The 11,087-nt window shown below is 37.2% G+C and overlaps 1 long non-coding RNA gene across 1 annotated transcript in view; it reads right to left on the minus strand.

Moving 5' to 3' along the window:
• The window catches only part of LOC141277591 (uncharacterized), a 46,298-nt gene extending 35,925 nt beyond the window's left edge, over positions 1–10,373 (minus strand). The window contains exon 1 of the long non-coding RNA XR_012329212.1: positions 10,254–10,373. This is a non-coding gene — a long non-coding RNA (uncharacterized lncRNA). The remainder of the gene's footprint in view (positions 1–10,253) is intronic.
• Positions 10,374–11,087: the final 714 nt, after the last annotated feature.

The raw sequence follows: 11,087 nt of genomic DNA on the forward strand, positions 1-11,087 counted from the left end.
AAACTAATTCAGCACCAGCAGAACTGGACTATAAGAAATGTTTTTTTAAACTTAATTTTAGTTTATTATACAGCAGGTTCTTATTAGTTATCCATTTTATACACATTAGTGTATACATGTCAATCCCAATCTCCCAATTCATCACACCACCACCACTCCCCCGCCACTTTCCCCCCTTGGCATCCGTACATGTGTTCTCTACATCTGTCTCTCTATTTCTGCCCTGCAAATTGGTTCACCTATACCACTTTTCTAGGTTCCACATATATGCGTTAATATACGATATTTCTTTTTCTCTTTCTGACCTACTTCACTCTGTATGACAGTCTCTAGATCCATCCTCGTCTCTACAAACGACCAATTTCATTCCTTTTTATGGGTGAGTAATCTTCCATTGTATATATGTACCACGCCTTCTTTATCCATTCGTCTGTCAATGGGGATTTAGGTTGCTTCCATCACCTGGCTATTGTAATACTGCTGCAATGAACATTGGGGTGCATGTGTCTTTTTGAATTATGGTTTTCTCTGGGTATATGCCCAGTAGTGGGATTGCTGGATCATATGGTAATTCTATTTTTAGTTTTATAAGGAATCTTCATACTGTTCTCCATAGTGGCTGTATCAATTTACATTTCCGCCAACAGTGCAGGAGGGCTCCCTTTTTTCCACACCCTCTCCAGCATTTGTTGTTTGTAGATTTTCTGATGATGCCTATTCTAACTGGTGTGAGGTGACACCTCATTGTAGTTTTGATTTGCATTTCTCTAATAATTAGTGATGTTGAGCAGCTTTTCATGTGCTTCTTGGCCATCTGTATGTCTTCTTTGGAGAAATGTCTATTTAGGGCTTCTGCCCATTTTTGGATTGGGTTGTTTGTTTTTTTAATATCGAGCTACATGAGCTGTTTATATATTTTGGAGATTAATCCTTTGTCCATTGATTCGTTTGCAAATATTTTCTCCCATTCTGAGGGTTGTCTTTTCATCTTATGTTTTCCTTTGCTGTGCAAAAGCTTGTAAGTTTCATTAGGTCCCATTTGTTTACTTTTGTTTTTATTTCCATTTCTCTAGGAGGTGGGTCAAAAAACATCTTGCTGTGATTTATGTCAAAGAGTGTTCTTCCTATGTTTTCCTCTAAGAGTTTTATAGTGTCTGGTCTTACATTTAGGTGTCGAATCCATTTTGAGTTTATTTTTGTGTATGGTGTTAGGGAGTGTTCTAATTTCATTCTTTTACATGTAGCTGTCCAGTTTTCCCAGCACCACTTACTGAAGAGAGTGTCTGTTCTCCATTGTACATCCTTGCCTCCTTTGTCATAGATTAGTTGACCATAGGTGCATGGGTTGATCTCTGGGTTTTCTAGCCTGTTCCACTGATGTATATTTCTGTTTTTGTGCCAGTACCATACTGTCTTTTTTTTTTTTACATCTTTATTGGAGTATAATTGCTTTTCAATGGGGTGTTAGTTTCTGCTTTATAACAAAGTAAATCAGTTATACATATACGTATGTTCCTATATCTCTTCCCTCTTGCGTCTCCCTCCCTCCCACCCTCCCTATCCCACCCCTCCAGGTGCTCACAAAACACCGAGCTGATCTCCCTGTGCTATGCAGCTGCTTCCCACTAGCTATCTATTTTACATTTGATCGTGTGTATATGTCCATGCATCTCTCTTGCTTTGTCACAACTCACCCTTCCCCCTCCCCATATCCTCAAGTCCATTCTCTAGTAGGTCCGTGTCTTTATTCCTGTCTTACCCCTAGGTTCTTCATGACATTTTTTTTCTTAAATTCCATATATATGTGTTAGCATATGGTATTTTTCTTTCTCTTTCTGACTTACTTCACTCTGTATGACAGACTCTAGGTCCTTCCACCTCACTACAAATACCTCAATTTCGTTTCTTTTTATGGCTGAGTAATATTCCATTGTACATATGTGCCACATCTTCTTTATACCTTCATCCAATGATGGACACTTAGGTTGTTTCCATCTCCAAGCTATTGTAAATAGAGCTGCAATGAACATATTGGTACATGACTCTTTTTGAATTATGGTTTTCTCAGGGTATATGGCCAGTAGTGGGATTGCTAGGTCATATGGTAATTCTATTTGTAGTTTTTTAAGGAACCTCCATACTGTTCTCCACAGTGGCTGTATCAATTTACATTCCCAACAACAGTGCAAGAGGGTTACCTTTTCTCCACACCCTCTCCAGCATTTATTGTTTCTAGATATTTTGATGATGGCCATTCTGACTGGCGTGAGATGATATCTCACTGTAGTTTTGATTTGCATTTCTCTAATGATTAATGATGTTGAGCATTCTTTCATGTGTTTGTTGGCCGTCTGTATATCTTCTTTGGAGAAATGTTTATTTAGGTCTTCTGCCCATTTTTGGGTTGGGTTGTTTGTTTTTTTGTTATTGAGCTGCATGAGCTGCTTATAAATTTTGGAGATTAATCCTTTGTCAATTGCTTCATTTGCAAATATTTTCCCCCATTCTGAGGGTTGTCTTTTGGTCTGGTTTAAGGTTTCCTTTGCTGTGCAAAAGCTTTGAAGTTTCATTAGGTCCCATTTGTTTATTTTTGTTTTTATTTCCATTTCTCTAGGAGGTGGGTCAAAAAGGATCTTGCTGTGATTTATGTCATAGAGTGTTCTGCCTATGTTTTCCTCTAAGAGTTTTATAGTGTCTGGCCTTGCATTTAGATCTTTAATCCATTTTGAGCTTATTTTTGTGTATGGTGTTAGGGAGTGATCTAATCTCATACTTTTACATGTACCTGTCCAGTTTTCCCAGCACCACTTATTGAAGAGGCTGTACTTTCTCCACTGTACATTCCTGCCTCCTTTATCAAAGATAAGGTGACCATATGTGTGTGGGTTTATCTCTGGGCTTTCTATCCTGTTCCATTGATCTATCTTTCTGTTTTTGTGCCAGTACCATACTGTCTTGATTACTGTAGCTTTGTAGTATAGTCTGAAGCCAGGGAGCCTGATTCTTCCAGCTCTGTTTTTCTTTCTCAAGATTCCTTTGGCTATTCGGGGTCTTTTGTGTTTCCATACAGATTGTAAAATTTTTTATTCTAGTTTTGTGAAGAACGCCATTGCTAATTTGATAGGGATTCCACTGACTGTAGATTGCTTTGGATAATATAGTCATTTCACAATGTTGATTTTTCCAATCGAAACATGGTGTATCTCTCCATCTGTTTGTATCATCTTTAATTTCTTTCATGAGTGTCTTAAAGTTTTCTGCATACAGGTCTTTTGTCTCCTTAGGTAGGTTTATTCCTAGGTATTTTATTCTTTTCGTTGCAATTGTAAATGGGAATGTTTCCTTAATTTCTCTTTCATATTTTTCATCCTTAGTGTATAGGAATGAAAGAGATTTCAGTGCATTAATTTTGTATCCTCAACTTTACCAAATTCATTGATTAGCACTAATAGTTTTCTGGTGGCATCTTTAGGATTTTCTATGTGGAGTATCATGTCATCTGCAAACAGTTACAGTTGGTTTTTTTTTTTTTGCGGTACACGGGCCTCTCACTGTTGTGTCCTCTCCTGCTGCAGAGCACAGGCTCCGGATGCACAGGCTCAGCGACCACAGCTCACGGGCCCAGCCGCTCCACGGCATGTGGGATCTTCCCAGACCGGGGCACGAACCCGCGTCCCCTGCATCGGCAGGCGAACTCACAACCACTGCGCCACCAGGGAAGCCCCGAACAGTTACAGTTTTACTTCTACTTTTCCAATTTGTATTCCTTTTATTTCCTTTTCTTCTCTGATTGCCATGGCCAGGACTTCCAAAATTATGTTGAATAATAGTGGCAAGAGTGGACATCAATGTCTAGTTCCTGATCTTGGAGGAAATGTATTCAGTTTTTCACCACTGAGAATGATGTTTGCTGTGCGTTTGTTATATATGGCCTTTATTATGTTGAGGTAGGTTCCCTCTATGCCAGTTTCTGGAGAGTTTTTATCATGCATGGGTACTGAATTTTGTCAAAAGTTTTTCTCCATCTATTCATATGATCATATGGTTTTCATTCTTCAATTTGTTAATATGGTGTATCACATTGAATGATTTGCATATATTGAAGAATCCTTCCACCCCTGGGATAAATCCCACTTGATCATGGTGTATGATCATTTTAATGTGTTGTTGGATTCTGTTTGCTAGTATTTCATTGAGGATTTTTGCATCTATATTCATCAGTGATATTCGTCTGTAATTTTCTTTTTTTGTAGTATGTTTGTCCGGTTTTGGTCTCAGGGTGATGGTGGCCACATAGAATGAGTATGGGAGTGTTCCTTCCTCTGCAAATTTTTGGAAGAATTTGAGAAGGATTGGTGTTCGCTCTTCTCTAAATGTTTGATAGAATTCACCTGTGAAGCCATCTGGTCCTGGGCTTTTGTTTGTTGGAAGATTCTTAATCACAGTTTCAATTCCATTACTCTTGATTGGTCTCTTTATATTTTCTATTTCTTCCTGGTTCAATCTTGGAATATTATACCTTTCTATGAATTTGTCCTTTTGTTCCAGGTCGTCCATTTTATTGGCATAGAGTTTCTTGTAGTAGTCTATTAGGATGCTACATATTTCTGTGGTGTCTGTTGTAACTTCTCCTTTTTCATTTCTAATTTTATTGATTTGAGTCCTCTCCCTCTGTTTCTTGATGAGTCTGGCAAATGGTTTATCAATTTTTTATCTTCTCAAAGAACCAACTTTTAGTTTTATTAATCTTTGCTATTGTTTTCTTTGTTTCTATTTCACTTATTTCTGCTCTGATCTTTGTGACTTATTTCCTTCTACTAACTTCGGGTTTTGTTTGTTCTTCTTTCTCTACTTCTGTCTCTACATATTTTTTTATTTCCTCTTTGATTTCTTCAGTGATCTCTTGATTATTTAGTAATGTATGGTTTAACTTCAATGCATTTGTGTTTTTTACATTTTTTTCCCTGTAATTGATTTCTAATCTCATAGCATTGTGGTCAGAAAAGATGCCTGATATGATTTCAATTTTCTTAAATTTACTGAGGCTTGATTTGTGACCTAAGATGTGTCCTATCCTTGAGAATGTTCTGTGTGCACTTGAGAAGAAAGTGTAACCTGCTGTTTTTAGGTGGAATATCCTATAAATATCAATTAAATCTATCATGTCTACTGTGTCATTTAAAGCTTGTGTTTCCTTATTAATTTTCTGTTTACATGATCTGTCCATTGGCATAAGTGAGGTGTTAAATTCCCCCACTATTGTTGTGTTACTGTCGATTTTGTGTTTTAGAGCTGTTAGCAGTTGCCTTATGTAGTGTAGTGCTCCTATGTTGGGTGCATATATATTTATAAGTGTTATATCTTCTTCTTTGATTGATCCCTTGATCATTATGTACTGTCCTTCCTTGTCTCTTGTAACATTCTTTATGTCTCCTGTAGATAGCATATATATGGGTCTTGTTTCTGTATCCATTCAGCGAGCCTGTGTCTTTTGGTTGGAGCATTTAATCCATTCACATTTAAGGTAGTTATCGATATGTATATTCCTATTACCATTTTCTTAATTGTTATGGGTTTGATTCGGTAGGTCCTTTCCTTATCTTCTGTTTCCCACTTAAAGAAGTTCCTTTAGCATTTGTTGTAGAGCTGGTGTGGTGGTGCTGAATGCTCTTAGCTTTTGCTTGTCTGTAAAGCTTTTGATTTTTCCGTTGAACCTGAATGACATCCTTGCCAGGTAGAGTAATCTTGGTTGTAGGGTCTTCCCTTTCATCACTTTAAATATATCATGCCACTCCCATCTGGCTTGTAGAGTTTCTGCTGAGAAATCAGCTGTTAACCTTATGGGAGTTCCCTTGTATGTTATTTGTCATTTTTTCCTTTCTGCTTTCAATAATTTTTCTTTCTCTTTAATTTTTTGTCAATTTGATTATGATGTGTCTCAGCATGTTTCTCCTTGGGTTTATCCTGCCTGAGACTCTCTATGCTTCCTGCACTTGGGTGGCTATTTCCTTTCCCATGTTAGGGAAATTTTCGACTATAATCTCTTCAAATACTTTCTCAGGTCCTTTCTCTCTCTCTTCTCCTTCTGGGACCCCTATAATGTGAATGTTGTTGCATTTAAGTTGTCCCACAGGTCTCTTAGGCTGTCTTCATTTCTTTTCATTCTTTTTTCTTTATTCTGTTCCACAGCAGTGAATTCCACCATTCTGTCTTCCAGGTCACTTATCGTTCTTCTGCCTCAGTTATTCTGCTATTTTTTCCTTTTAGTGTATTTTTTAACATCTATATTATAGTATAATTACTTTACAGTTGTGTGTTAGTTTCGGCTTTATCCTTCTTATGTATTTTTCATTTCAGTTATTCAGTATTGTTTATGTCTGTTTGTTTTTTCCTTAATTCTTCTAGGTCTTTGTTAAACATTTCTTGCATCTTCTCGATCTTTGCCTCTATTCTTTTTCCGAGGTCCTGTATTATCTTCACTATCATTATTCTGAATTGTTTTTCTGGAAGGTTGCCTATCTCCATTTCATTTAGTTGTTTTTCTGGGGTTTTATCTTGTTCCTTCATCTGGTACATAGCCCTCTGCCTTTTCATCTTGTCTGTCTTTCTGTGAATGTGGTTTTTATTCCACAGGCTGCAGGATATTCATTCTTCTTACTTCTACTGTCTGCCCTCTGGTGGATGAGGCTATCTAAGATGCTTGTGAACTATAAAAAATGTTAAAGAAAGTCCTTTACAACGAAGAAAAATGATACGAAACGGAAATATCGAATGAAAAAAAAGAAATAAGTAGCACCAGAAATGGTAAATACTTGAATTAATATATAATGTTTTCCTTATTACTTAATTCTATTTAAAAGACAATTGAGTTTTTAAACAAAAATAATAAGTGTATTGTGGGATTTATACCTATAAACAATATGTGTGACAATAATGCAAAAGTCAAGGAGGGAGAGATAAAAATATACTATTTTAAGGTTCTTATAGTATCTGTGAGGTGGTATAACATCCTTTAAAGGTAGATTGTGAAAAGTTAAAGGTGTATAAAACAACCAGTAACACAACAAAACAAAGTATTATAGCTAATAACCTCTCAAAGGAGGTAAAATGGAAAAATTTAATGTACTAATCCAAAAGGAGGCAGGAAACAAGGAACAAAAACTAGATGGAACAAATAGAAAACAGCCAGATGATAGATGTAATCCTAACTATATCACCTAATTACATTATATATAAATAGTTAAAATACCCCAATTAAAAGTCAGAGAATGTCAGATTGGATAAAATAGCAAAACCCAATTGTGATTACTATTTATTAATGTTAATTTTTTTCTAAACTGCCTTTCTTTATTACATGTTTGAAATCCTTAATTTTTATGATTAGTTATTAGTTATTCTAATTAGTTTTTCTACCTTTTAGGGCTCATATTTCTTTTTTAAATTTTTAATTTGTTAAGAACACAACATGAGATCTATCCTCTTAACAGATTTTGTTGACAAATATAAATTGTGTAGATTTAAGTTGTACAATGTGATGATTTAATATATGTATACACTGTGAAATGATTACCACAATCAAGTTACCTTTTCTTTTGGTGGTGAGAACACTTACGTTTATTCTCTTAGCAGATTTCAAGTGTACAATACATTTTTATTAACTATAGTCACCATGCTGTATATTAGATGTCTTGAACATATTCATCTTATAACTGAAACATTTTACCCTTTGACCAACATCTCCCCATTTCCCCCTCTCCCCAGTTCCTGCCAAACACCATTCTACTCTCTGCCTTTATGAGTTTGACTTTTTTAGATTCCACATGTAAGTGAGCTCATATAGTATTTTTCCCTGTCTGGCTTATTTCACTTAGCATAATGTCCTCCAGGCTCATCCACATTGTTGCATAATGACACAATTTCTTTCTTTTTATGGCTGAATGATATTCCATTATATATGTGTGTGTGTGTGTGTGTGTGTGTGTGTCTGTGTGTCACATTTTGTTTATCGGTTCATCCTTTGACAGACATATTGTTTCTATCTCTTGGCTATAGTGCTTCAATAAACATATAAGGGCAAATTTCTCTTTAAGGGAGTGATTTTATTTCCTTCGGATATATATCCAGGAGCTGGATTATTCAATCATATGGTAATTCTATTTTTAAATTCTCAAAGAACATCTATGCTGCTTTCCTTAATAACTGTGACAAGTTACATTCCCACCAACAGTGTATGAGGGTTCCCTTTTCTCCACATCCTTACCAATACTTATTACTGATTGTCTTTCTGACAATAGCCATTCTGACAAGTGTGAGGTGATATCTCATTGATTTACATTTTCCTGGTGATTAGTGATGCTGAGCACCTTTTCATATACATTTTGGTCATTTGTATGTCTTCTTTGGAGAAATGTCTATTCAGGTCCTTTACCCATTTTTTAATCATTTTTATTATCATCAACATTATTATTGCTATTGAGTTATAGGAGTTCCTTATATGTCTTGATATTAACCCCTTGTCACATATATGGTTTGCAAATATCTTCTCTTATTCTGTACATTGCCTTTTTAAAAATAAATTTATTTATTTATTTTTGGCTGTGTTGGGTCTTCGTTGCTGCACATGGGCTTTCTCTAGTTGCTGTGGGCAGGGGCTACTCTTTGTTGCAGTGCGTGGGCATCTCATTGCCATTGCTTCTATTGTTACATCACGGGCTCTAGGCATGCGGGCTTCAGTAGTTGTGGCACATGGACTCAGTACCTGTGGCTTGTGGGCTCTTGAGCGCAGGCTCAGTAGCTGTGGTGCACGGGCTTAATTGCTCCATGGAACATGGGATCTTCCCGGACCAGGGCTCAAACCTGGGTAGCTGGCATTGGCAGGTGGATTCTTAACCCCTACACCACCAGAGAAGTCCCTGTACACTACTTTTTAATTTTGTTTATTTCACTGTGCAGAAGATTTTTAGTTTGATGTAGTCCTTCTGTATTGATGGACTGATTGATTGATTGACTGATTGACTGATTGATTACTTGTGCTTTTGATATCACTATCAAGGAATCACAGGCAAGACCCTTGTAAAGGAGACTTTCCCTAATGTTTTCTTCTTGGAGTCTTATAGTTTCAGGGATTATATTTAAGTCCTTAATCAATTTTAGTTAATTTTCGTGTATGGTGTAAGGTAAGGGTCCAATTGCATTTCTATGTATGTGGGCAACCAGTTTTCCCAACCCCATTTATTGAAGAGATGATCCTTCCCTACTGTGCATTATTGCCACCCCTGTCAAAGTTTAGTCCACCATATATGTGTGGGTTTATTTCCGGGCTCTCAATTCTGTTCCATTGGTCTATGTGTCTCTTTGTATGCCAGTACCATACTGTTTTGATTAGTATAGCTTTGTAGCATAATTAAAAATAAGAAGTGTGATGCCTTCATCTTTGTCTTTTTTCAAGACTGCTTTGGCTATCCATGGTCTTTTGTGGTTTCATCCAAACTTTTGGAATTTTTTTTATTTTTGGGAAAAATACCAAGGGAATTTTGATAGGGATTGCACTGAATCTGAAGGCATTCAAACTGTAAAGGAAGAAGTTGAATTTCTATTTTTGCAGATGACATGATCTTATACATAGAAAACCCTAAAGACTCCACCAAAAAACTGTTAGAAGCAACAAACAAATTCAACAAAGATACAGTATACAAAACTAACATACAAAAATTGGTTGCATTTCTATACACTAGCAAAGATCTATTCAAAAAAGAAATTAAGAAAACAATCCAAAGATGCTGGAGTATAAGGACGTGCTCTCACTCCCTCTTGTGAGAACACCAGAATCACAACTAACTGCTGGACAATCATCGACAGGAAGACACTGGAACACACCAAAAAAGATACCCTACATCCAAAGACAAAGGAGAAGCCACAATGAGATGGTAAGAGGCGCACAATCACATTAAAATCAAATCCCATAACTGCTGTGTGGGTGACTCACAAACTAGAGAACACTTTTACCACAGAAGTCCACACACTGGAGTGAAGGTTCTGAGCCCCATGTCAGGCTTTCCAACCTGGGGGTCTGGAAACGGGAGGAGGAATTCCTAGAGAATCAGACTTTGAAGCCTAATGAGATTTGATTGCAGGACTTCAAAAGGACTGGGGGAAACAGAAACTCCAATCTTGGAGGGCACACACAAAGTAGTGTGCACATCGGGACCCAGGAGAAGGAGCAGTGACCCCAGGGGAGACTGAACCAGACTTACCTGCGAGTGTTGGAGGGTCTCCTGCAGAGGGGGTGATGGCTGTGGCTCACCATGGGGACAAGGACACTGGCAGCAGAAGTTCTGGGAAGTACTCCTTGGTGTGAGCCATCCCAGAGTCTGTGATTAGTCCCACCAAAGAGCCAAGGTAGGATGCAGTGTTGGGTCAACTCAAGCCAAACAACCAACAGGGAGGGAACCCAGCCCCACCTATCAACAATCAAGCGGATTCGTTTTACTGAGCTCTGCCCACCAGAGAAACAGTCAGCTCTACTCACCACCAGTCCCACCCATCAGGAAACTTACACAAGCCTCTTAGATAGCTAAAACCACCAGAGAGAAGACAGCAGAAGCAAGAGGAACTACAATCCTGCACCCTGTGGAACAAAAACCACATTCACAGAAATATAGACAAGATGAAAAGGCAGAGGGCTATGTACCCGATGAAGAAACAAGATAAAACCCAAGAAAAACAACTAAATGAACTGGAGATAAACAACTTTCCAGAAAAAGAATTCAGAATAATGATAGTGAAGATGGTCCAGATGTAGGAAAAAGAATGGAGGCAAAGATCTCAAGAAGATGCAAGAAATGTTTAACAAAGACCTAAAAGAATTAAAGAACAAACAGAGATGAACAATACAATAAGTGAAATGAAAACTACACTGGAAGGAATTAATAGCAGAATAACTGAGGCAGAAGAACGGATAAGTGACCTGGAAGACAGAATGGTGGAATTTATTGCTGCAGAACAGAATAAAGAAAAAAGAATGAAAAGAAATGAAGACAGCCTAAGAGACCTGTGGGACAACTTAAATGCAACAACATTCACATTAT

The sequence above is a fragment of the Tursiops truncatus genome, chromosome X, assembly GCF_011762595.2.
Source record: "Tursiops truncatus isolate mTurTru1 chromosome X, mTurTru1.mat.Y, whole genome shotgun sequence".
NCBI lineage: Eukaryota > Metazoa > Chordata > Mammalia > Artiodactyla > Delphinidae > Tursiops > Tursiops truncatus.